This window comes from Balaenoptera acutorostrata, chromosome 4, assembly GCF_949987535.1.
Source record: "Balaenoptera acutorostrata chromosome 4, mBalAcu1.1, whole genome shotgun sequence".
Taxonomy (NCBI): domain Eukaryota; kingdom Metazoa; phylum Chordata; class Mammalia; order Artiodactyla; family Balaenopteridae; genus Balaenoptera; species Balaenoptera acutorostrata.
The window spans coordinates 71,744,424-71,771,878 of record NC_080067.1 but is presented as its reverse complement, the minus strand read 5'-3'; the positions used below and the strand labels follow the sequence as shown (position 1 = coordinate 71,771,878).

The window sequence follows — 27,455 nt, the reverse complement described above, 5'->3', positions numbered from 1 at the left end:
GCAGGTAGGAAAGGTCAGAAGCAGGAGTCCCAGATACTCAGGGTCAGGGAGAAGCTAAAGCAAAGATCTCTTACCAACCTGCTTCATAGTTCTCGTTTCATGACTCCTTCTCTCCATACTCCCATATTCTCCATACTTTCCATCCTTCAAGAAGGCAGGCCTTCCTTAAAGGAGAAAGCCAGTGGCCTCTGTGGCAGGTGATAAGATCTCTATCAATTTGCTTCCTTCTTATATACCACCGTACATGATTCCTACACAAGGCTACTAGAAGCTATTTCCACAGCACGAGAGCTAAAAGCTACCTGCATTTCTTTGCTCCATTAATTAGGCCTATGTGTGCTATGCAGAAGGGATCTGATACAACAAAGGAAAGACAATGACAAGACATTATTTCCATTGGTAGGTTTCACCTCAACAAGACTCAAGACATAAAAAGTTTGATGAATGGGATGAACTGTTGTTCAAGGTTGCGTTTTCAAACAAAACGAGGTCTTGGTCTTTGCTGTGCTCCACTAGTACCTGGCAGTGACTTCTGCTGAAAAGACATTTCATCTTTATTTGATTGCCTGGAACAATGCAAAGGGCTAGTTGCTCCAACACTGGGAAGAAAAGTGTTACCACCATGCACTACTTTCCACGCACCGTCCCATAGCAAAGCCATCCTCAACCAGACATCTTACTGTTTCTCTTACCAGGGCTCCAGCCTTGACCATGGTTCTAATTCACTGGGGCTTTACCAATTCCTTCCTGTTACATATTTAGATTGTTTCATAATTCTTGTCATTATCATGTTAAAAAAAAAACCCAGAAAGATATTAAAATAGTACTATCTGGTAATTCCAAATGTATACAAATATATATGTAAGGGTGCCAGCAGGTGTGTCTATGTGGGTATAAAAAAACAGATACTGGAAGAGAAAAATACCAACATGTTAACAGCTCATGTCAGGATGATGGGAATAGTAATTTTTTCTTTAATATTTTAAAATTATCTAAATATAGTAAAAAATGGATGACCCTTAAAAAATAAGAACTATTCTTTACAAGACATGGGATTTCAGTCTTTTCTTTAGCATTTTCAGACACAAAGCCAGATGAAAAAGAAGAATGTAAAGTGGGGACAATTTGTTGAAAAAAATAAAGGCACCTAGATTTTCAGTCAGATATGCACAGAAACACTTTCCTATTATACAAGCTGTTTCTATCTAAGTGGGCTTGACAGATGCCTGAACGTGACACAAGACACTGAAATAACATGCAAATCAGTTTTCGGTTTTAATATGCAAATATGACGCTTGGTACATCACTTTCCATGGCTGAGGTGAATTTCTGTTTTTGAGTTTTTCGTGGGAAATGCACGCCAGCAAACAAATGGTTAACTCCCCATATTTCACCTAACACAAGGTGGTTTTCATTTGAGTCAGAAAGGTTCTTGCTCAGCAATCCAAGGCACTTAGGATGCAAAGGAAGGGCATGTGTTTTGTTTAGTAACAATGCCACCCGCAGCAAACAAGTCCATCCTCTGACAGATGCACTGATCACACTGGATTTCTGGGCCTTGGCGGGGAGGCAGGCAAAGTGTGTCCGTGAGAATAACAGAGAAAAGGTTTTTTGCTTGACCTGTGAAAATCAAATCAAAGTAGCTCCACATGGTGGGAAGATTAGCTTCTGGAGACAAAGACAAGGAAGGAGTCAAAAGTCCTTGCTTCCAGGATACTGAGGCAGTGTGAAAAACTGTACCCTCGGTGAAATCTACATTAAATTATCCACAAATACTAGTCATTAGGCATGATGGCAATCATCAGGATAACTGAGGTGTGTTCAATATCTCAATTACTGGAATTGAAATTCCAGTTCAAGGAATTTATAATTCAGTCAAGAAACCAAGGCACATGAGGGAGAAATAAAGAACGAAGCAAAACACTGACTGCTGATGGTAATCAGTATGGTTTAGACACTTAAGAGTATAGGCTCTAGGGGCTGGCTACCTGCTTGGATTCAAATCCCACATCCACTACTTGCCACCAGTGTGACCCGGGGCAAGATGCTTCAGTTTACGAAGTATTAGTTGCATAAACCATAAAATGGGGTCAATAGGATTTACCCCATGAGTTAAATGAGATGGCCCATGTAAATCATTCACTGCCTGCACTGATTAAGAGCCTATTCTTATCCTTAAAGATATGCTACACAGTAATAGATACCACATGAATACTCCAATGGATGATATGATTTTAGAGGAAAGAGAAGTTACAGTGGACTGGGGCATACCAAAAACACGCCACAGGGGATGAGAAGATTGTATTGGGACTTGAAGCAAAGGAAGAAAGGTCTTCGCATTTCCACGCTCCTTCACAGGCAGCAAGGAACTCTGGGGCAACACTCACGCACTCTACATTTTATTTAATACTTTCCAAGGCAGGAATGTGTGTCTTCTGTACAAAGAAACAAACCACGTTAGTGGTTTGTTAAGTGACTATGTTAAGTGACTTAGCCAAAATCACACCCATAGGAAGTGGCAGAGCCAAGAGTTAAACATGAGTCTTCTGATCCAAGCTCAGTGTTTTTCCACTAATTTACAGCTGCCTCTATATATTCATTTAGAAATATGAAACTTATATGATCTGTCATAAAGATTAATCAAGACAGTCAACCTCACTGATTAAAGCATGATGCTAATTATATCAGAGGTTGGAGACCAATGTGGCCCCAATTTACTTTCAGAAACATTGATTGTGGTGTAATGGAGAAAGTGTGGGCTTTGGAAGCAGAAAAAGCTGGTTCAAATACCAAGTTATAGCCCTTATTTTGCATAACACTTCACAAGTTTTTTTAAACTTCTCTTAGCATAAGCATCTTCATCTGTAAATGGGGTCAGGGGGCAGGCAGGGAATAGGGAATGCTTCCATTTCAGGGCCGTTGTAATACCTAAGATGATACATGGCATGTGCTAATATTTAATAGGGGCTCATGACTTGTATTAAATGCTCACAAACAGTCTGTCAAATTTGAGCTATGGCTGCCTTTCAAACGTGGCAGGAAGGTGGATGAGGGAATATGAATGACTCAGTGCCATTCATCAGCGCTGCAGCAGAGGGGGAAATAGATCATGCCCTGACACTGAATCTAAAGGTCAACAGCATTGAATATTTCTAACTGATCAGCAACCTTGATTCAAATAACAGTAATTCTATTGAAGGAATATCTCCTTCCATAAACTCTGAAAGGTAGAAATATGTAAGTATTTAATTTATATATTTATTGATTTATAATTGATGACACTGAAAATAATTAAGGTATCCTGAATAGTTTAGCAGGGACCAGACAATGTTCAAATTACGTTAACTCATTTAGTCACCACAGCAGCCCCATCAGATCAGAGATTCCAATTTTACAAATGAGAAAACTGAGGCACGGAGATCACCTTGACAGTACCTGGGGACTTGGAATCAGAATGCAGTCATCAATCCAGAAAGTGCATGCTTAATCACCATACAACTGCCTCAGCCTCTCAACCCATCTACATTTTTTTCCAGAGGGATTTTATGACCTATCTACTTATGTTTAGGAGAATTTAATCTTGTATTATGAAGTCTTGAACTATCAAAGGAAACTTCCTAAGGGACAAATACCAACAATTTTTTTTTAATTGAAGTATAGTTAATTTACAATGTTGTGTTAATTTCTGGTGTACAGCAAAGTGATTCAGTTGAATATATGTAAATATATTCGTTTTCATATTCGTTTCCCTTCTAGTTTATTACAAGATATTGAATACAGTTCCCTGTGCTATAGAGTAGGACCCTGTTGTTTATCTATTTTATATATCGTAGTTTGTATCTGCTAATCCCAAACTCCTAATTTATCCCTCCCCTGCCTTTCCTCTTTGGTTTCCATCAGTTTGTTTTCTATGTCTGTGAGTTTGTTTCTGTTTTGTAAATATGAAGTATTTACTGTGTAGAAAGATGGCAACCTAGAAAATAACAAGCGTCCTGGGTAATTCTGATGTAGATGGACTGAGCACAAGAAGTAGAGAGACAGGGCCACTTTTGATGTCTTCATTCATGATTCAGCAAGAGAAGTAGAACTGCTCTTCAAAAGACTACTTCCTTTATCAATCTCTGACACAAGCTGGGGGGTAATGCTAAATCTTAAAACAGTAAAAAGAAATGATAATTAGCACTGTACTAGAAGTGAGCGAAGGAAAAATCATGTAAAGGGTCATTAATACTCTGATATAAAAAACTAAAAGATAATACCATTTCCTAGTGACCAAAGTCATAATTTTTTTTTCTGCTGGGTTAAAAGTCCAAGCATGAATAAAACACTACGCAATATTCTATTCTATAAGAACTTGGGCCTCACCGAAATGTAAAACGCTGTAGTCTGCGGTAGTCTACTGGGAGGTAACTGTAGATCTCCGGCACTCTCTGAGCATTCCAGAAACAGAACACACTAGAGATCATTTAGTGGTAGGTGAAGCCCCTCATTTATAATGAGAAAACTGAGAGTCAAGGAGGGGAACTGAGCTGTCCCAGGTCACCTAAAAAATGAGTGGTGGAATCAAGAAGGGCTCAAATCAGGAAAGAGGTCTATTTTGAAACTAGTTCGTTCTTTCTCCACCGTGAAAGATGCACTCAGCACAGTGATACATTCTCGATGCCCTATAAAGTATGTTCCCTCTTGGCACGACTTTGGGAGCCCTCACCTCCATTTATGCAGCATTCTGAGATCCTGAGATGGAAGCTGCTTTAAAGTGAAAATCATGGCTGTTATTCTCGGCGAGCTTACACAGACTGACAACAGCTGGCACAAACAGATGTGGTCCCCAGAGGAGTCTGCAGGCTGTGCTGGTGTCACCCCCGTGCCAGTCTTCTCTTCCTTGACTTAACAAAAGGCATCTCTCCTCACATGATGCAGACCCCACGAGCCACTTTTCGTCACAGGGGAGTCCAGAGTCCTAGGCAAGTTGGCCTCAATATCTCCCTTCTCTTTTTGTCTTATCCATTGTTTCCTAATGACATACATGGCTTTCTGAAAGAAATACTTCCTTCTGGTAAGAATTTTCTTGACTCAGGGCCTTATTCAATGCCCAGGGATTATAGTAATACCATTTATGTAGTCACTTACTGTCTACATGTGTTATCTCATTTAGCCTCTGAAATAATCCAACTACATGAGCACTTTTGCTATCTCACTTTACAGATGAGGAAACAGACACAGAGACTCCAAAGAGCTTTGCTCAAAGTCACGGAGCTGGTGTGAGAAGGAGCTAGGATATGTATGTATCCAACCACACTGATTCTAGAAACCGCCTCTCAAGTTCTAGTAACTAGAGATTAAGACCCAGAAGGATGGGGTTGAAAGTGTCACTATAATAAGAATGAAGTGGGGTGGTTAAGAATCCGCCTGCCATTGCAGGGGACATGGGTTCGAGCCCTGGTCCGGGAAGATCCCACATGCCGCAGAGCAACTAAGCCCGTGCGCCACAACTACTGAGCCCACGTGCCACAGTTACTGAAGCCTGTGTGCCTACAGCCCATATCCTGCAACAAGAGAAGCCACCGCAAAGAGAAGCCAGTGCACTGCAACGAAGAGTGGGCCCCGCTTGCCGCAACTAGAGAAAGCCTGCGCATAGCAACAAAGACCCAACACAGCCAAAAATAATAAATAAATAAAATTAAAAAAAAAAGAATGAAGTGGATTTGATATCATTAAGTGCCAAAAACTTACAAACAGTTATTGTTATAACACCACCATGAATATCATCAAAAACTCTATATGTTTCATCATCACTGTCATTCTAACTACCCTCACTGATAGGTAGGAAGCAAGTTATTACTGGCTTTATTCTTTTTCTAACCAAGAGACATATTGCAGTGACTGACGCAGGTCACTCCGCAGGCAGTGCCTCAACCCTCATGACAATGCTGAAAGTTATGGACTCAGCTCACATTGCTTCTTGAATATAAAATGAGCTTGTGGGAGAAGAACAAGTACAAGATGTTACAGTACATCAAGCACATTAAAGATCACATTGTTTCACATATGAGATGCAACCTAGCAAGGTCCTAATAGCACAGAAACTAAACATAACTGAGGAGATGATTGTAAGTAATACATTTATTCAAAGCACAATTGCTGAGTGCCTAGTAACTGCTAGAGCTAAAGAACTTAAAGAAATAACTGAGACATGGCCCTGCCCTCTAAGAGATGTAGTAGGAAATATTAGACATCTGGAAATATCCAAAAGTAAAATATCCAAAAATACAATAACCAAAGTTAAATGTTTTAATCAATGCTACCAGAACACAGAGAAAGAGGAGGTGGCTCACATTGGGAAGACGAAGGGACACTCACAAGGGAAGGTGGCATTTTAACCACGTCTTGGATGAATATGGAATTTGGACATCCAGAGATGTAGCAAGAATGACATTCCAGGTGAAGACCCCAAGAGGGACACACGAGAGAGTCAAGTTGATAAGTTATCATCTTTCATTTCAGGTCAAAATCACATGTAATTGACCTTTGGCTCTTCTGCCCTCTCTGTTCCTTTTTGTTAGTTTCACTGTGCTGTGCATGAAGATGTCCGTAATACTTCAGCGAAAGTGAGGGAATTGTCTACTGGGACAACCACCCCTACATGAGGCTGCAGGAGAAGATGTCTACAGATCAGCCCATGACCTCGGCACAGCAGGTCAGCTGCTCCAGACTCGAGTGCATACTACTCACTGAAATGTTTGCTCTTTGCTGCTGATCTTAAAAAAAATGATTGCTTTAGTGAGAGGCTGAAGAAAATGAGCATACAAGTGGCTGTGATGATTTCTGACGCCAACAACTCAGTGCCTAGAGGAAGGTCAGAGTAGAGAAACACGGGGGCTCTGGGATTTTGCCGCAAGGGCTGTGCCGACACATAAAAGATGAGAATCATGATGGAAGCTGTTTATTTATTTGTTTGTTTATTTGCTTTTGCAGGTTCCACAGAGGGATATGCTGTCTTTACGTAAAGCTTGGCTGTACGTTTTCAGGAATCCTCTCCATTTGCCCCTTAGAAACCTACATAGGTATCTATGTTCCAGTTGATACGAAACACTGTCATACAAAACCAGATTGAAAAAAAACTAAATGTGCTTTACTGTCTCTTTAGCTTAATCTGCAATCTCGGATAGTAACTAGGAGTCAAAAATTACTTTCCCCAACTAAGAAGTCTACATAGGAAACAAACACAGAGAAGCCTGGTGGTTAGGAATTTTAGGTCCCTCTTTGCCATAAACTTGCTAAATACAACTTAGATAGTCATTTCCCCTCTCTGGGTCTGGTTCTCTCCAATGGGTATAATCTTCAGTCTCCTAATGCATGTTTCTTATGGCAAACAAAGGGAGCAGGAGAGGTAAAATCACTCAAGTAATTTGTGAACAGCAACATGCATAAAGGGGACACACTAATCATGCTCATCTTCCTCTTCCTCATCATCACAGCTAAGATTTATTGAGTCAGGCCCTGTTCTAAATGTTTCAAATGCACCTCACCCTCCCAACCTCCTGCTCAGGTAGTTACTCATTCAGCGATGAAGAAATTGAAGCCTGGAGTTGTAAGGAGAGCGCTCAAGGTATCACAGCCAGGATTCAAACACAACTACAGTCCATGGCCTTGACTGCTATACCATGTGTGGTATTATGAATGTTGCACTGTCGGTGTTTTCTCTTCTCTGTTTTCTAAACTTTTGGCTAGGTTGTTATGTTGCTCTCGTAAGTTAAAATTAAAATTTATTAATCCAAATCATATTTACTGAGCTGGCACAAGGTGGCAGATACTGCATTAGTCAGCACTTTGATTAGAAAGGTGAAGATAAAATTAGAAATGCAAAACACCCCATGACACAGTAGCATAAACTGACGTTAAATGTAGCTGATACTATTTCTTCTCTATGGAAAAGACACGGATAGACGTATCCTAAAGGGTAAGAAAAAGGGTCTTGGATGAAGATAAACACAGTGATAAGAGGTAACCATAATTACCAACTAAAAATGTGCAGGCATTGTACTAAATCAATGTTCTACAAATCACATGGAATAGCATTAGACCTCTTTCTCCAAATGAGGAAAACAGAGGCCCCGGAAGGTTAGATAGATTGTCTACAGTCTTGCAGGTAGTACCGGGAGAGCCAAGACTCAAATCCTGGACTGTCTGACTCTAGTGTTTGTGTTCTTAACCACGAAACTACCTCTAGAAGAGGGAGGAGGATGGCGAAGGAGAGAAGAATGCCGTGACTATTCTCGTATTCTACCTGGCTCTGACTACAGGGATTTCGGTGAGTATTTATAGAACCCATCTATATTTCACACTGCTATTTATCACCCTTTAAGATGTGTTATTGCTTGTGCTCAAAGGGAACATAGAAATTAGGCCAACCTCTCACTTCCAACTTGTAGATTAAAGAAACTTGGAACATTTTGCGGAATGTTAAAAAAAATTGGAGGTAAAATTGGGAAATAAACGAAAACTTCTCTTTAAACAAGTGGAGCAGTCCCTTGAAAGCCACATATTTTTCACTTCGAAGGGTATATCACACCTGCATTACTATGGCAAACTTAGAAGCTTGTCAGTTTAGCTTTGCCAAGTTCTAACTTCCAAAGGGAAAGCCTAACCCACAGCAAACAGCAAGGAGGTCAGATGGAGGCTGAGATGTCAGATACTATAACAAATACCAGAGTCAGAGCCAGAGGACTAGGATTTCAGCCCTAAATCTGCCACATACTAGTCACATGACCTAGCATATGTCACCTGATCTCCCTAGACCTTATTCTGGACCAAGTGGGTTCTACCTATACTTCACAGAGTAGGTTTGAAGATAATTACCCTTGGAAGCATTATAGAAATCTTTAAGAGTTTGTCAAATGTAAATATGGTCAATATATTGAAGACATGGTCTATGAGGGAATAGATTTACCTTGTGATCAGTCAGGGAAAGAGAGACAGTGATTTCACAGGTCAGAGAAGCATATCAATATTAAGAACCCCATTCTGCGTTGCCTGTGCTCACTCACTGAGCCAAAAAACGAACCCAGATCTCCTGACATACCATCATGTGTTAACCAGACAAAAAAGTACTAGTATCTTTCCTCACAGTTTCTCTGATGTAACAGCAAACCTCTTACAAACACACAGCACGAGGAGCTTTATGACTTTGGGCAAGTCAGTTAACTTTTGTGGGTCTCAATCTCCTTGGCGACTGAATGAATACAGTAAAGTGTTCAAATTCCGACCATATGGACTTCAGAGAGATTTTATTAGGAATGAGTAACATCATGAATTGTGAAAATGTGAAAACAACAGAATGTCAGACAAAGACCAGGGACAGCCAACACCACCCCTTTAAGCCACTGTGAGAAGGACTCAGTCACTTGCGAATACAATTATAAGCACAGGCAAATCAACTTCTCCTGCCAAGAAGTTCTGTTGCCCTTGATGAAGTGATAGCATTTTGGCCAGAGAGAAAATTTCATCATTTTCCTTTGACTTTGCTTCTGACTTTTACAAGATGCACGCCTGGGATTCAGGGACTGAGGATCCAGAAGGCGATACAGTCCCGACTGCAGCTCACAGCCGGGAGTAAGCAACTTGATCACTGCCCAAGCAGAGAAGAGATCTGCCAGCTACAGATCCTAGGCTGAAATCCCCCCCAACCTACAGGCACCAGAGTACACAGGCCTTCCAACCAGCCAGACAGCAGAAGTATACTTCCTGAAGCCTACCACAGGCCAGGCACTGTGATACAGAAAGAAACAGATTACAAAGCTCCTGCTGTGTCAAGCGCATCCTATCTTCTCATTTCATCTTTCCACATCCTCAGTGAGGCAGGCACTAAGAGCCCTGATTTACGGATCAGTGAACTGAGGTGCATACAATAAAAATAATAGAGCTGGGATTGTAATCCAGGTTTAACTCTGAAACTTGCACTTTTTTTCAGTTGAACAAAAGTGCCTGCCCTCCAGGAGCTCACAATCTAGTGGGAAAGTCAGAAAGGCAACTCAATAGACTGTGAGCTCCTTGAGGGCAAGGACCATTTTTTATTCTTTCTTGTATCTTCAGAGCCAAGCGTGGTGTCTGCCATGCAGAAGGTGTTTATTTAGTGTCTGCTGAATGGATAAACCATAATCAGATGTTCTCTCTCTTAAGATACAAATCCACTTACACCACTCCTCTGTTCTCACACACCTCTGCTGGGTGCGCTTTGCCAACCCCCTGAGAATTACTTTACAAAGTTCTTTGCAGCCCTGCCTTCATAGCCTCAACTTTCACTATTCATGCCCTTCCATATGCCCTGTGCTCCACTTCCCTAACCTCCAACCACCTGGCCATGGAGGTGGCAGTCAACAAATGTTCACTGAATGGACACACAAATATGAGAAGGGAACGATCAGTGCTATGTATGAGCCCTGAATATAATAATGCCTTGTGAACACCAGGGTTAGATTTATCCGTTAGGAAGCTTCACAGAAGACAAATGGATTTGGGCCATCTAACTCTAAAATCTCAACGGCTGGATGACATTGCATAGGAAAAATTCAGTCCTTTTTTTTTTTTTTTTTTACTATTAATTAGACAAGTGACAGCAGAACAAAACATTTTTCTTTAAATCAGAATATAAGCTGTGGCAAACTGTATCTTCTCCTCAAGGATCTGGGTGCAGGGCCAAAAGCCCATCATATGCATTATTGTTTTTCCTCTCCTAAGTACTCAGGGAAAATTGAGTCTCATCTGGCATGCAGTGGCTCTCAGCAAGGTCATGGTTCTTCTGCGGTGGTGCCTAGGGCAGTTAAGGTAAGAACTGTGTTTTCAAAAGGAAGAAACTTCAGTCGTCTTTGAAAATAAGACACATGGTTAGCCAGGATGGCATGGGAACAGTCCAGGCTTTGGTCAAGAAAACAGGAGTAGGAGAAAGTTGGAGACATTCCTAAGTTAGCCCTTCCATCCTTGAACCCCGTATTGAGTAGACCATGGTGCACTGCCCGAGGAGACAAGAGATCTCTTCCTACAGGACTGTGAGATGTCAGGCATCACTCAGTTTGCTCATCTCTAACATGAGGCAGCTGGAACTGAACTAGATGATTTCCCATAATTTGGAAACTGGAAATGAGAAAGCACGGAGAAAAGGGATAAGCTGTAACCAAGCATATAAATCTAAAGACTCGTAAGAAAGCCACAGAATTCCTTTATTATTTTGACAGCAAGCAAAATTAAGAAAATCTGTCCTTTCAGAGAGCCTGACATTGAGGCGCTCACATCAGTACATATACTTCACCTCGGCACGCACATACCAGGTGCCTTTGCCGGTCCCCAAGCAAGAGTCCTAAAGCCCCTGCTTACTATCTATTTGAAGATTAGACGCAACTTTCACATCCTTGATGTTGACGTCCCCCTACCCCTGCTTTCTTTGTACTGCCTGCAAATGTGGCCCAGAGATAAGCGATGGAGCAGGAGCAAAGCTCCAGCTCCCTGAGCACTTGTTGAGTCTGTCTCACACTGATTCTTCTCGTGGTTGCCGTCAGCGCATTTCCATTTCCTCCCTCGGTTCCCCCATCCTCCAAGTCATGGGTTCTGAAGCCTGGCTGCCCATTGGAATAGCTTGGGGAGCTTAAAAAATAATAATGCCCACTCCCCACCCAAGAACAATTAAATCAGTATCTCTGGGGATGAAGTTCAGGAACTGGTGTGTTTACAAGGCTCCCCAGATAATTCTGACCAGCAAATGGGGACAAGAACAAGTGCTAGTTTAAACACTGGAAGTCATATACCAAGTTAACTTCTCTCTTTTTTTACTGCCTGGCATTCCTCATGGGAATCCTCTATCCCTCCTGCATCCATGGTGCCCATTAGATTTCTCCCCAGAGCCATCAGTCAGGGTAAGAGTTGCAAGAACGGCTGTGGGGAAAAGTTGGAGCCACTCAACTTAGTTTAAAGGAGGCTAGAACTTTCTATACCTTCTCCTTATCATCACTGCCTTTCGTATAGGCCCGTGGCCACATAAAATAAAACCATCCAGAGGAAGAGCTGGTACTTTGACTGGTATGATTCATCCTTCATGTTGTTATCAGTATTAATAATGCCTACATTTACTGGACACTGAGAGTGTGCAGGCACTGGGCTAAGTATTTTATATAGATTATTGCATTTAATCCAAAAACCCCCGTGAGGCAAGTACAGATAATATCCCCATTATACAGATGAGGAAACTGAGGCTCGGTGAGGTGAACTATGCATAACACACTCTGGCCCAGGGCTGCCTGCCTTCAAAGCCTGTAATTATACACATTAGGCCATGGTGATATCCTGACTGCATCACTGTCTTCACAAAGATGGAGGGAAAATGTAGCTCTCAGTATGTCCACGTTTGGCTCCAAGAGTAAGAAGTCATCCTTTGGACCTGTTTGTGTGCCTAATAATACCTATGACACTGGCCTAAATAATGGCCAAACTGAGTGAAGAAAAGAGAGGTGGTAGTTGGTAGAGGAAAGAGAACCTTTAGAGGAAAATCGGTTGTTAAATTAAGAAAATTTTTCAGCATAGGTGATAAGCTAAGCATGGCAGCTAAACTCAGCACAGGCTGTGATAGCAAATGTTTTTCCAAGAGATTTCAAGAGGCATCTGAAAAAGGGAGCTGTGCAGCTCCCAGGCAGTGGGTTCGTCTTGCTGGTTGATAAAGCCAGCACCGTGGAGAAGGGAGAAGAGCTGCAGCTGTGTGTGAGCCATTGGAACTGATGCCCAGGCGGGCAAAGAAGCTTTCCTCAGCACTTTGCCCTGCTAAAGGGCACCCCCTTCAGGGGGCTCTTTACTCCTGGTTTCTCCTTTTCTCAGTGGAGACTCATCCCTACCTAGGAAGGGGTGACCCAGAAATTATTTAAGAAGGGTAGAGAAGGTTGACCAAGGGAGCAAGAAAAATGTCTACAACTCAGAATTCCTTGGCTCCGGTGGGACATGGGTTGTACTAAAGCAAATGGGTTGAATTTGGAAAGCTTGCTTCACCAACAGAGAGGTGAATACCTTTTAGGGAAGTGGTCCAGCTTGCTTAATCGGGTTTATGCATCTGAGGGTGTTCTCTCTCAGGACGGCAGGTATTAGCAGTTAGCTTCTCTACCTTGAGCAGAGTGCTGCAGCAGACACAGGTGTGCTCTGCTTGCCATGCTGGTCTTAGACCTATAATTGCCTAGTGGCCTCACGCAGACAAATGAAATTACTATTCTTTCCACACAACCACAGAGGCCATTTTCCACCTCAAGGCTACCGCCCATGTTATGTCCACTGTCATGAATGCCAAGAGCCAGACAGTCCCAAACATCCCCTGTAGGGTCAGTGCTACTTGCCTTCACATCCTACTTCAGATGCCTCATTCCTTGATCCTGAACCCAAAGCAATTTCTTCTTCCTCTAACCTCTCAAAGCATAGCATAGTGCTTATGAGCACACACACCAGAGCCTACTGCCTGGACCCACTGCTATTAACTGTGTGACTCTGAGCAGATGACTTACCCTCTCTGTGCATCAGTGCAAAACGGAGATAATCACAGCGCTCACATTTCAATGGGCTGTTTTGAGGATGACATGAGTTAATAAATAGAACAGTGCTTGACACGTAATAAGTGCAATATAAGTACTTGATAAATGAATAAGTACCTCCTCTGAGGCACCAATTACTGTCTAGCCAGTAGTGTACATTACATGCTTTTAGCACATTATAGGGACTCTTAAGTGTTTGTTTCGGCATTAGTAGTGTCCATACTTTCACAGCATGGACCCAGCACCTGACCCAGAGAAGGCAAACAGTAAATGTTCATTGAAATGAATTGTGTTGAACTAATGAATATCAATGCCACATTCCTATGATTCTGCAAACCGAGTAGCAAAGCAAGAGGCTTTGGCTAAGATTGAGCACCTTCGTTATCCTATAGCATCTTCCCAATAGCACACAGAGAAAACTAGTAAGAAGGAATTTCTGTTTTCTTTTCAGTGCTGTATAATTTTGGTCTCATGTTAGCACACCTCGGGGAATAAAATATGTATTTACATAAAATTTCTGGTAATGGCATCTTGAAAAGTAATTAAACGAAACAACAGCTTCTATCTGCTGAGGGCTCCGTTTCTAACACTAGGTGTGTGGTGATGTTCTGGAATGTGACCTGGACACCTGCTCCCCCCAAACAGTCTACCCATGAACCACAGGGAAGAACCTGGCTCATCTATGACTTCAGGAAGCCAGAACTATCTTGGGAACATGCAAGAACCTGGCAGACCTTAGGCCCGCTGACAGAACTCCCTGGGTAAGGTGAACATAGGCGTTCCATACTTGAGAAGACATACTTCCTTCTCCTTCTCTGCCAGCTTTCACTCCCCAAAAGAGTTTGGGAGAGAGTTTAACCTAAGAACCTGTAGAAGATTTTAGAAATCATCTAGGTTAATGGTCCTCAACCTTTTGCCCCTAGGGCCTGATATACCATGATACCTGTATACCAGAGCTTCAGGATGACTTCAAAATTTTAAAAAGCCTAAAATACACAAGTATTTGGCTGGGGCTAGACTGTTTACTGATAGAATATCAACTCATTGCAGTGACATTGGTTATATCACTCTATGATCAAAGTGTCTGAGCTGGAGTATAAAAACTGGAAAAGAATGCACATTTCCTTAATAAATGCAGCTTGCTGGGCAGTATCTTCAGCACAAGGGGTCTTAATTCCAAAAGTAAAATGAGGTGCTTGTGCTGATGAAAAGATCCAGCCTGAGATTAAAATGACATAAAGACTCAGGTTTCCTGACTTCGAGTCTAGTATTTCTTTAACTACGTCATAGCTGATACTTCTGACTGGATAGTCCTTACAGGGGTGTTACTGTATCTACACTGATATTTTATATGTAATATCTTTGCATCAGTAGAATAAGATTTCTCGACCCTCCTATTGTTCACTTACACTGGCTTACTTCTGTAAACATATAGACAACTAGAAACACATAAACACAAACTGCCCTCCCTACCTCCCCAACCGTGATTTCCTAACTGACCATTCATTTTCATAAACTTGTTTTTAAGAAATTTCAAGAGTTTTCCCTCATTTCACACCTTGTGCCTTTCTGTCAGATTAGGAAATAATCAGAGTGCACAATCAAAAACGCAAGCGGGCAAGGCAGATGGACCAAAAACACAGCAGTTTGACAAGCTGTTTCCCTAGGAAACCAGGCAAAAAGCAGGATTTGGACCAAATATAGAACTGGCAGCCAAAATGTGGAAACAGAAACTTCCAGTCGTGGATGGGTGGGAAACCCAAACAGCCCACCTCTGCAAACCACATACAGGAGGTGAAACCAAAGGAGAGGCGTGCTTCATTGGGTGAATCCAGTAAGCTCAGAGGACATGCACTTCCACGGTGCTAATTCCAGGATGAGACGCTCACATGGGTCTCCAGTGAGTCTCCTGAGTCACTTATGAGAAAGGAAAAGGGAAAGAAATGAGTCCTACCTACACCGAGCACCCCAAGTTCATGGACTACAGCCTGACTCACGGTCTAATGGAGAATCAGACTCATGAATGTGTAGACATGCCTTTCACCCCATTATGATCTGTCTGAGTGAATAAGGAAAGAGGCCTTGGGGAGCTCATGGGCTACTCACTGCCACTGCCACAGAGTCTGTGACTTAAGATCTCCTTTGTACAGTTTTTTTACTGACTCATCTCTCCCCTCACAGGCTTCGGATATAAGCAAACGCTTGTTTTCTCTTGTACTTCAGTGTAGGAGCCTGTATCACTGTATACCTTATTCCTCTTTGTAGTCATCCTGTTTTAAGATAAAAGCAAAACAGAGCGGTGCCTGAGAATAGAAAGTGACTGTTGCTACACCTCAATTTGCTGCCTAATGTCTCCAGGTCCTTCCATGCATCAGGGCCTTAAGGGGTGTCCTTTCCTGGCTGGTGTGTATGCACCAAATCTGTCTGCAATTATAGGGGGAGACGGCACGCGATACCTGGCTTCTGTTTCAGCAAAACATGATATTTCATTCAGATTTCATGGTGATTATTGACATCCTTGGACACTCAGTACAACTTAGTAATTTGCATGGATGTTTACTGTGTTTGCCAATGTGAGCTACAATTAGGGCGAACATAAACTTTTGACAACAGCCCAGCCTAGTTCTACTCCTGAAATGCCTGCTCTGCTGCTTCCTTCAAGCCCTTTGCACTTGCCAAAGGGACCATAACAAACCCTGCTGCATGTCACTTGGCCTTGGCCTGACTAAGCAACAGCCCTGACAGGTACTGGTGCTATCAGGGCAGGGAGAGCCTACAAGAGGAATTAACAAGGACTGGAAAAGTACAAGCTGAGAGCTGTGGGGGGTGTGTGTGTGTGTGTATGTGTGCATACACTGACACATATGCTAATAAAGGCAAGAGGATGGAAAAGAAAGGCTTTTCCTCCCCAAAAAATCACACAATCTGTGTTATCATTGGATTGAAAAGTCAGTAATTTCTTGTGTACGCATCATGCATTTAAATTTGGAAACAAATTTTCCTTGTGTGACTTTTCTTGCTTTGCTACTAATATAGCCAATTCCCAGAAGACAGAAGGGAAAGGATACGGAAATAGAAAATCTGAGTTCAAGTCTTGGTTGTGCCCATGACTAGCTATGTGACCTTGAGTGGTCTCGAGGCTTTAGGTTTGCTACCTGCAAAACAGGAAGACAAGCATGGTGTTGTATTCACCTCACAAGGTTTGGATGACCAAAGAGTTAATACCTTCATTCATTCATCTAACAAATATTTATTGAGCTTCCCCTCTTTGTCAGGCACTGTTCAAGTAGCTGGGGATATAGTCATGAACACAACAATGTCCTTGCCCTCAGAGAGCTTATGCTTGTGGGTGCACACAACGTGTGTGTGTGTGTGTGTGTGTGTGTGTGTGTGTGTGTCAGAGAGAGAGAGAGAGAGAGAGGAGCAATATACACACATATTAAAAAGATACACATGCAGATAGACACTACACACCCATGCACACAATATTAGGATAGTGATGAATGCTATGAAAATACAGTGAAAACCCGTACGTGGTAAAAATGGCATACAAGTCAAAAGTATTATTTAGCATTATTACATTAGGGCCCTAGATATATGCTTTCTATAGTTGTAATATATCCTTCTTTTCATCTTTCCCACCTTCCCTCCCTTCTCTCCCTTCCTTCCATAAATATTGGTTAAAAGCATACTTTGAGAATTGCATCAGGGTGCAGGTTCATAAGGGAAGCAGATAAATTAGAAGCAGCTCCTGCCCTCAGGAAGCTTGCAGATGGCATAAAGATAAGGCATTATGTAAGTTACCATCGTTGTAGGTACATCGTGATCAAAGCGATCTCAGAGAAGAGTAGGTCTAATGCCTTGGAGATTTCCCCCAGAGAGATCACTTGCGCTTGGGAAGGCAACAGCTCAGGAAGTACCTCCTGGAGGCGAGGGGGAGGCAGAGCCTGGGGTGGGGAGGGCTGTCCCAGGCAGAAAGGAAGGAGGGAGCAATAGGAGTGTGTCCTAACATGGACTTGTGACGCTGGCTGTCTCCCAGGATGTAACGGGAAATGAACTTGGGAAGATGCAATGGGGAACAGTCAGCACCCCACCGTGGAGAATCAGCCCACTTAATGTTCTCAGCAACATTTTCTCTGTAACAGGAAGTCCTCACTTCTGCTGGGAAACTTAGTTCTCCAGCCTCTAAGTTCTGGCCTTAACCAGAGTAAGACGAGATCTGTGTTTCATAATGAGATTTTTCCCTAATTTCAAAGTTTGGGTAACTATTACACAGGCTCCTTTTCAGTAATAATGACACAATGATCCTTTCACACATGACTTCTAAGTAAAATGATAAGTAAAGGCATCTTCCTCTATTGGGTCTGTATCTCTACTTACTTCCTAAAGTTACACTTTCAGGAAAGCTGAGGCCTTTCCTATAAATTGAAGCAAATGATTCTTTTTTTTCTTGCTGCTGTTTGAGTCTGAATGTGTCACCGTCATTTTCTGCTGCTGATTTGGGGATAAGGCCGGGTAGTAAGGAAGTGTTCTTCCATTACTGCAAGCATCTGTAATATGAAGTTAGAGAACTAAGTTATGCTTTTTGGCTTGATTTCAAATACCCTTCTTATTATGAAGGGTGTGAACTGGAAATAAAGATGTCTTCTTTCATTTGAAAGATTGTGAGCATTCTTGCTTGATAGTCCAAATAAATGGATGAAAGCTGCCAACAGTATGTGGCTTCAAATTAGCTTGTTCTTAAAGCCACAGTGAACTGAGACAATCAGCTGTGATCCAATTTAGAAACACTCCTCTAATTGTTACGACTGCAGAACAAAATCTGAGCAGAGGGTAAGGAAGCATATAGTCAGAGCCTACATTTCCCATTTCCCTGAGAAATGGAAAAGAAAAGAAAAAGATGATGATGATGAAGAAGAAGCAGCAGGAGGAGCAGACTCAGCTCTGTGTTTGTAAAATAGCAATTTGAAAAAAATGCCAGATCCCTATCAAACTACCAATGGCATTTTTCACAGAACTGGAACGAAAAATTTCACAATTTGTAAGGAAACACAAAAGACCCCGAATAGCCAAAGCAATCTTGAGAAAGAAAAACAGAGCTGGAGGAATCAGGCTCCCAGACTTCAGACTATACAACAAAGCTACAATATCAAGACAGTATAGTACTGGTGCAAAAAAAGAAATATAGATCAATGCAACAGGATAGAAAGCCCAGAGATAAACCCAAGCACATATAGTCACCTCCTTTGATAAAGGAGGCAAGAATATACAATGGAGAAAAGACAGTCTCTTCAATAAGTGGTGCTGGGAAAACTGGACAGCTACATGGAAAAGAATGAAATTAGAACACTCTCCAACACCATACACCAAAATAAACTCAAAAAGGATTAAAGACCTAAATGTAAGGCCAGACACTATAAAATTCTTAGAGGAAAACATAGGAAGAACAGTCTTGGACATATATCACAGCAAGATACTTTTTGACCCACCTCCTAGAGAAATGGAAATAAAAACAAAAATAAACAAATGGGACCTAATGAAACTTCAAAGCTTTTGCACAGCAAAGGAAACCATAAACAAGATGAAAAGACAACCCTCAGAATGGGAGAAAATTTTTGCAAATGAAGCAACTGACAAAGGATTAATCTCCAAAATATACAAGCAGCTCATGCAGCTCAATATCAAAAAAACAAACAACCCAATTCAAAAATGGGCAGAAGACCTAAATAGACATTTCTCCAAAGAAGATATGCAGATGGGCAACAAATGCATGAAAAGATGCTCCACATCACTAATCATTAGAGAAATGCAAATCAAAACTACAATGAGGTATTACCTCACACCAGTCAGAATGGCCATCATCAAAAAATCTACAAACAATAAATGCTGGAGAGGGTGTGGAGAAAAGAGAACCCTCTTGCACTGTTGGTGGGAATGTCAATTGGTACAGCCACTATGGAGAACAGTATGGAGGTTCCTTAAAAAACTAAAAATAGAACTACAATATGACCCAGTAATCCCACTACTGAGCATATACCCTGAGAAAACCATAATCCAAAAAGAGTCATGTACCACAATGTTCACTGCAGCACTATTTACAATAGCCAGGACATGGAAGCAACCTAAGTGTCCATTGACAGATGAATGGATAAAGAAGATGTGGCACATATATACAGTGGAATATTACTCAGCCATAAAAGGAAACGAAATTGAATTATTTGGAGTGAGGTGGATGGACCCAGCGTCTGTCATACAGAGTGAAGTAAGTCAGAAAGAGAAAAACAAATACGGTATGCTAACACATATATATGGAATCTGAAAAAAAAAAAATGGTTCTCATGAACCTAGGGGCAGGACAGGAATAAAGACGCAGACGTAGAGAACTCAATTGAGGATATGGGGAGGGGGAAGGGTAAGCTGGGACAAAGTGAGAGAGTGGCATGGACATATATACACTACCAAATGTAAAATAGATAGCTAGTGGGAAGCAGCCGCATAGCACAGGGAGATCAGCTCGGTGCTTTGTGACCACCTAGAGGGGAGGGATAGGGAGGGTGGGAGGGAGACGCAAGAGGGAGGGGATATGGGGATATATGTATATGTATAGCTGATTCACTTTATTATAAAGCAGAAGCTAACACACTATTGTAAAGCAATTATATTCCAATAAAGATGTTAAAAATAAATAAACAAAAAATTTAAAAAATGCCAGAATAGAATGATTCTTTCCTCTGATGGATGCTCCTCTGGGAGCAATGAGCATTCAGTGCTTATTGGCTCAGATTCACCAACAATTCTAATGACCATTTTGCTGCCGCTTCCTCATACCAGAGGAGATTAGAACCAGTAAACATTAGAAGGTGGTGGGAAAGACTGTGAGAGGCAGCGCAGTGACAGCAGAAATGGCAGCTGACAGCCTGAGGGGACAGGAGAGACAAATTCCTGCATTACAGCAGAGTCAATAATAGATGGTCATGATGATGACCTTGAGTCATCAAGAGGTTTCAAATGCTTAGAATGGCCTCTACGGACGGAGAGAAATATGAAATGTATTTGAATAAGGTTTTCAAAATAAGCCATTACAACTGCTTACATTATTATTATTACTACTAATTTTGTCTCTGTTAGAGGAGAAAGCTTAAGCTTTGTGGAAAAGTCAAGTGTAAGGTACAAAGTGGCTATACAGAGCGTGTATATAATACATTCATGAGTACACAGAAATGCACCAATTCTCCACTGAGGCCAAATATTTTTCACACACACACACACACACACACGTATTCAAAGTCTCGGCAAACTAAAGCAAGATAATCACAAATACTGAAATGTGCATTTGCTTGGCTAGAGTGGACACGGTAATAGCCAGGATTTTACAAACAGGTGAAAGGGCACAATCTTAAAGAAGGTGGCTCCTATTATATTCCTAATAGTAAAAAAAATAATAAGTGAACTTTCCCATAGATTTTCATGATTTACAGTCACACCTGTGTTGTTATCTGCATGTTTTCTAACCACCCTGTGAGGTGGGCCTTCCAATGATCTCCATTTTACACCTGAGGAGTCTGAGGTGTCTAAGCCTTGGCCCACAGTCACACGCTGCTGGGTGGCTGGAGCCCAGGTCACTGAGTTACCATCCCACATGGCTTCTTCTGTCCAGCACCACTCCTCCCTTAGTCAGGGGCCTCTCTACCAAACATACCCCAAAGCTCACTTTGCTACTCCTACTATGGATTGTCTGTTCAATGCCAGCCACTCCCCATGTCTTCTCATTCAATCTTCCCAACCAATCTGTAAAGCAGCTTATTAGCTCCCATTTTTCACATGAGGAAACAGTTCTCAGAAACGTCAAGTTACCCACCTACATCAGCAGATTTATAATCTAACTGCACTCACTTGAGCCTGGCCTTCTTTTTGTGCATCTTTTTCTTTCTTTCCACAAAACTCAGAATTTTCACTTCCTTAATTATCTTTTTCCTTATAAGGGCAAGATCTAGGCCTTATTTATCTGTATTCCCTCATCGTATCTCACATGGTACATGGGACATAGTGGATGCATAGAAAATGTTAGCTAAATATATGTCTGTGCATAAAGGAAAGAGTATAAAGTTTGGAATCGGCAAGACTAGGATTTATATCTCTTCCCTGCTATTTTTGAGCGTTGTGTCCTTGGGAAAGTCTTCATAAGCCTTAGGAGTTCTCTGCTAACTAGTAATGCAGAATTGTATACCGTATTCTGAACCCAGAAGATAATCAATACTTTCTTGGTTAAGTTACAGTCCAATTGATTTCCCCATATTCTTTTGGGTGACCTATTCAGAATGTTTTAGAAATAGTTTAACAAAATGCTTTTTAACTCATAAAATAAATCTGAGCTATATGTAGCTATACCAAATGTAATGTCCCTCACGGGAAGAAGAAAGTGGTTTGTCTTATTAACATTCAAGCATACTTATCTGCTCATTCATTTCCTTTTTCACTCATTCATTCAAAATTGAGGGAAACATGTTGTAACGCAGGACCATGACGGAAATGGAAGCTCCACGAAGAGGGGCTCTGCTGATACTGGAACAGGAGCTAGAATGATGTGATGAGTGTTACAAGGAAAGAAGTATGAAGTAGTGTTTCCGGGAACTTTCCAAATAGCTCTTTATCTTCCATTTGGTTGGGTGAATAAAGAAATGATAGAGAGCTTAGTTGAGGGTTTGGTAATTTCCCATGTAAGTCAGAAGAGGCATGACCACACTGGGGCCACACTGGGGTTACTCCAGGGCTACATCTTGTTTCAGAGTATTAGGAGTATTAGGATCCTCTGTCATTTCCAAACTGTCAAGCCTCTGTCTTCCAGCAAACTACACCTGGAGGTCACCTAGGCCCGCGGGAGGTGAAAAGAGGCGGCTCTGATACAGACACATCCTTCTTTTTTTTTTTTTTTAATTTTTTTTAAACGTTTCTTTAATTAATTTATTTATTTTATATTTATTTTTGGCTGTGTTGGGTCCTCGCCTCTGTGCGAGGGCTTTCTCCAGCTGCGGCGAGCAGGGGCCACTCTTCATCGCGGTGCGCGGGCCTCTCACTGCCGCGGCCTCTCTTGTTGCGGAGCACAGGCTCCAGACGCGCAGGCTCAGTAGTTGTGGCTCACGGGCTTAGTTGCTCTGCGGCATGTGGGATCTTCCCAGACCAGGGCTCGAACCCGTGTCCCCTGCATTGGCAGGTGGATTCTTAACCACTGCGCCACCAGGGAAGCCCAAGACACATCCTTCATTTGGCCAGTTTGAGTGCCTGCCCCACTTCCCTAACATTCTTCAGGCTCAACAGTGACCTTGTAAAATGGTAGTTTCATTTTAAGGCTCCTATTCTTGTGATTTTTAACTGAATTTCACTAGAATGCAGATGACAGAGAAGCTCAAAGAATGATCTCCACACCCCATTTTCCACTAGGAAAAGTTCTGATATACCACCTATGGCTCAGAAAGATTTAAAAACAGCTCTCAGAGAAACTCATCTTCATATAATTCAACTGGATTCAGCAAGGATGTATCAATGATTTTCAACCTTATCCAACTTCGTTATAACACATAGACAAGGGACATCTCATTTGAAGAGATACCGGAAACTGAGGAGCACATTTAAGACCAACACAAAGTCAAAGATAAGTCAATTCCTAAATAAAATACCTTCAATGATTCTGAAGATGGGGTAACAAGCCACTTTCACTTAGTAACTAGTCTGAAGAGAATGAAAGATGAAGAAAATGGTGGATTCTAAAAATAACATGATTGTATTAACTATTGCTGCATACTGATAAAAACGTAGTGGAGTGAAACAACATACATTTATGGTCTCAGTTTCTGTGGGTCCTGAGTACCAACGTGGCTTAGCTGGGTCCTCTGCCTCAGGGTCTCACAAGCTGCAAGCAAGGTGTCTGCCAGGGTTGTGGTCTCACCATTAAGTTCAACTGCGGAAGGATCTGCTTTCAAGTTAATATGGTTGTGGGCAACATTTAGTTCCTGCAGGCTGCTGGACTGAAGGCTTCAGTTTCTTTTAGCTACTGGCTGCCCTGAACTCCTTGTCACATGGTCCCCTCCATACGGCAGCTTACAACACAGCAGCTTGTTTCTTCAAAGCCATCAAGGGAGAGAGCCTCCTTGTAGGACAGATATTACAGTCTCATGAAGCACAATCCTGTATGAGTAATCTTGTACATGCCATCACCTTTGCTTTATTCTATTGGTTAGAAGCAAGTCACAAGTCCTGTCCACTCTCAAGGGCAGTGCCATACACAAAGGCATGAATACCAGGAGGTGGGGATAATTAGGAACCACCTTAGGGTCTATCTGCTTTCATGACATTTCCTGCCTTCTGCATAAATATCTGTCTAAGAGGCTACAGTGGTCTTAAATACAAGAGAGGGGTTTTCATTTTCTAATTGAGAAGGAACTGTAGGTATTGATGAAGATTTTGCCCTGTCATCATTTGTCTGATACAGAACATGTATTTTTTCCTCTGTTAAGCACAAAGACATATGATAAAGAATGGAGAAGGGGCTTCCCTGGTGGCACAGTGATTAAGAATCTGCCTGCCAATGCAGGGGACAGGGGTTTGATCCCTGGTCCGTGAAGATCCCACATGCCGTGGAGCAACTAAGCCCGTGTGCCACAACTACTGAGCCTGCGCTCTAGAGCCTGAGAGCCACAACTACTGAGCCCGCACGCCACAACTACTGAAGCCCATGCACCTAGAGTCCGTGCTCCACAATGAGAGAAGCCACTGCAATGAGAAGTCCATGCACCGCAATGAAGAGTAGCCCCCGCTCACCACAACTAGAGAAAGCCCGTGTGCAGCAACGAAGACCCAACGCAGCCAAAAATAAAATAAATAAAAAAATAAAATAAATATAAATAAATTTATTAAAAAAAAAAGAATGGAGAACACATTTTTGTTGTTTTTGTTTTAAATCCTTCACAGTGTAACCTCTGGACAGAGTTAGAAAACTCAAGGGTTACTTTGAGACGCATTAATCCTGCTCTGAAGTCCAGCCCTGGACTCAACGTCAGTGCTAATGGCCTGTCCTATACCCACTTCAAATTACCTAAGAGGTGGGGAAACAGAGCAGGTGAGTGAAAACACTTAATTGAGAGTCACTACAACCTGCCCTTGGGATAAAGTGTAGCTGTTTCAACAATTTGGTGTATCCTCTCAAAAAGTATAAGGCAGGATTTTATCAAGAACATTCCATGAACAGACAAATATTCAAGGGTCGGAGTCCACTAGAATATGGTAGTGACTGCTACTTACTTTTTCTCCAGCATGTTCCCTTTTCTAATGCTTTCTTCTCAAAAATATTATCTTTTTATCCAGCCTATCTCAAATTCTGAATTAGAGATGAGTAATCTTTCACCCCTAGTACTCTTTCTCATTAATAAATAAGGGGATTTCACTCATCAAAACTTAAAACTGGCTTCCAATGTAAAAGGGAAGAACACCAAAACTTAAAAACTAGTGTCTATTATAAGAAAGAGGAACACAGCAGCAGAGACATTAAGGTACAAAAAGGAAATCTGAAAATTAAGAATATTGAAAGCGTGATTCCAGAATGTTTTTCTATAACAAGGTCAGCCTTTAACATTTTCAAGGAGAAAGAACACACCTCTTTTGATGCATACTAAAGTAGTTAATATATGTCCCTATACTGCAGTGGGCAATCAAAGCACACTAAGAATTGTAAAATCATTAAATGCTAGAGCTGAATTAGAACTTTGTGACCATCCAGCCTAATCCCTACAATTCCAGGAGGACACTGGGGAGCTGAGAGGTTATACAATGACAGTAACCTGACGGTAGGACTGGAACTAAACTTGGTATACTTGGCTTCTAAACTTAGCCGATTTTACCACCACCACTTTGTGATGTGTTGTTCTTCATACCCAAACAGCCATACATACACCAGGAAATACAGACTTGAAGATATTTCTCCTATTTGCTGGAGCTATTGTCTCCCTCTTTCTCCCAATCTCCTTCCCTGCTTTGTACTCGTGTGTTTTGGTGAAGTTTTTGAACAGGGAAGGAAGTCAAATGATGGAAATGGAGACCCAGGCTACCCATTCAGATCTTATTATTCCTCAAAACAGTTTAACACCCACCCACACGCTCCCTCTGCGAGGCTCTCATTATACCCCAGCAAAAAGTGACTTGACACACTGCCTCATCTTTGTAAATGAACCTAATCAGTGCCAGTTATTTGATTGTTTCAATTCTTCCATCTTTTTATCTACCATCCAGAAGGACTATTTTTCTCCTTTTATATTATACAAATAACTAAGCCTAATGCTAGGCATGTAGAAATGGCTTACTTAAAAAAATATTTCTTGATTCCGATGCCCACATAATCATAATTATTTTCAACGGGATTGGAATGGTATCAAAAAGTCATTTTGTCAATGACTTACACAACAGAATACCAATATTTCATTCACACATCTCTAGTTGCTAAGGCAGGATGCATGCTCTGGGATTATAGACTTTGAAGTAATAGATATGTCATAACCGCTGAAGCTTCCATCTTGATCTTCTGTATGGTTTTCCATGAGGTGGAAAGAGCATGGACTTTGAAGTCAGAGATGTTTGGGTTCATAGTTCACCTCAGACATGTACCCTCAGGCAAAATATTTAATATCTCCGAGCTCCAGATTCCACATTGCAAAGTGGAATGGTAACCCACACTTAGCAGGGTTACCATGAAGATTAAATGAGAAACTGTATAAGAAGAAGCCTAGCCCAGTGTCTGTTGCAAACAAGGTACCCATTATATGTTACTTTTCCTTCCTTACCTTCACTGAGAGTATGGTATTAAGTTAACTCAGAACTTGGGCACAGCAGTATCAACAAAACCAAGTGAGGTTTACAAAGGAAGAGTTTCCTAATCTAAATCATATTGTGGTATGCTAAAAGATTCAAATGCATTACTGTGTATCCAAGACAGGATGGAAAAGAGGGAGGAAAGCCAAGCCACTTCTGCAATGAATGAAAAGTGAGAAGAAAGAAGGGAAAGAAATCAAGCAAAAATAGTAAAAATTCACCCAAAGTGTCCACAGAAAAGAAGTTGGGAAACAATGAATTGAAGAGTAGTAGGAAGAAAGATTATTAGGAATTTGAAAGCTGGGAACTCCTTTGTGCCAAAATTAAAAGTTAAAGAGTTTCCAACCACATTTTTGTAAACCTAGCGTCCCTGAATGTACTAAGTAAACACTTAGCCAAATATGACTAGCTCGGCTCAGAATGGGGCAATTCAATAGGGAGGGCTGTCAGGCTAATTCGGTAAACCAAGAGTTCAATAATATATTCCAGAAAGCGGTGGTGTCTGTTATGACATGCCCATGGTTATAATGGGTTGGGAATGTTCTTCCTTATACTCTACAGGAATGAGATGCAAATAACCCAAGGGGTACATTTCATCAGTCATCTCCCGGAGAGACTGAATCTTACTCAACCTTCTCTGAAGGCAAGACAAAGAAAAAAAAAATAATTACCAAAAAAAAACCCAAAAACAAGAGGCTCTAATTTTCCTCAAGAGACTGGGTGTTGGTCTTGGCCATATTCCAATTTACCGCTTTTCAGTTACTCCACCAATACACCACCCCCGCTCTGGTTTCAGCAGGGCATGCTAAGTTTTCATTTCTTGTCTTCAATGTGGAGAAGCAGCAATGTGGTCCATTTCTTTTATGCCAGGAGGGGCAGGAAGGTGCACAGAGTCCAGAACCATAGCTTCAGGGAGAGCTAGAACAGTCAAGATCAGCGGGTGAAATTAATCTTTAGCTGATAAATGAATTCTGCCAAATGACCTCTCCCCCATGATGTCTTAAAATCCTCAGAGACAGAAAACATGAATCTAGTTATCATCGA

General features: G+C 41.6%; 1 protein-coding gene and 1 long non-coding RNA gene across 6 annotated transcripts in view; one reads left to right on the top strand and one right to left on the bottom strand.

The window, feature by feature from the left end:
• LPP (LIM domain containing preferred translocation partner in lipoma) overlaps positions 1-27,455 on the bottom strand; it is a 711,048-nt gene that overhangs the window by 184,833 nt on the left and 498,760 nt on the right. The window lies entirely within an intron of this gene.
• LOC114235655 (uncharacterized) lies at positions 7,931-24,406 on the top strand. Its single transcript, XR_003621779.2, has 3 exons — positions 7,931-7,960; positions 8,231-8,311; positions 24,068-24,406. It is a non-coding gene; the product is annotated as an uncharacterized LOC114235655 (long non-coding RNA).